The sequence below is a fragment of the Myotis davidii genome, unplaced genomic scaffold (genome assembly GCF_000327345.1).
Source record: "Myotis davidii unplaced genomic scaffold, ASM32734v1 scaffold211, whole genome shotgun sequence".
NCBI classification, from domain to species: domain Eukaryota; kingdom Metazoa; phylum Chordata; class Mammalia; order Chiroptera; family Vespertilionidae; genus Myotis; species Myotis davidii.
In genome coordinates this window covers 269,758-270,186 of record NW_006282523.1, presented here as the reverse complement: position 1 = coordinate 270,186, position 429 = coordinate 269,758, and positions in this window count along the sequence as shown.

Genomic DNA, 429 nt, shown 5'->3' with positions numbered 1-429 from the left:
CCGCTTGGCTCTCAAGGCCACCACCAAGCAGGTGCCCCCGGGCCCTGAGCCCTGCCAGGCAGCCGTCCTGTTGGGAGAAGCCTCGCTCTGGGCGGCTGGGGCTGTGGGCAGGGAAGCCATTCTTGTAAAGTTACTGTTTCCCAAACAATTCTTTTCTGTCACTGCAACTGGCAAAAGGGCAGGATTCTGGGGGAGGCGCCGCCCCGGGTCTGGCCGCCCAGTCCACCGTCAGCCCCAGAGGCCCCTCTCAGGTTCTGACTTGAGCTTCTGGCCCAGGGTCGCCTCACCGCCCCGGGGCTGGCCTCCCTCCGGGAGTGCTGTGAGGCCCTGGAATGCGCGATGCCGGAGGGCAGGGCGGGGCGGGGCCCAGGCTGCAAAACCGAAACCTGCGCCCTGGGAAGAGGCGGCTGGAGGAGAGCGGACAGAGGG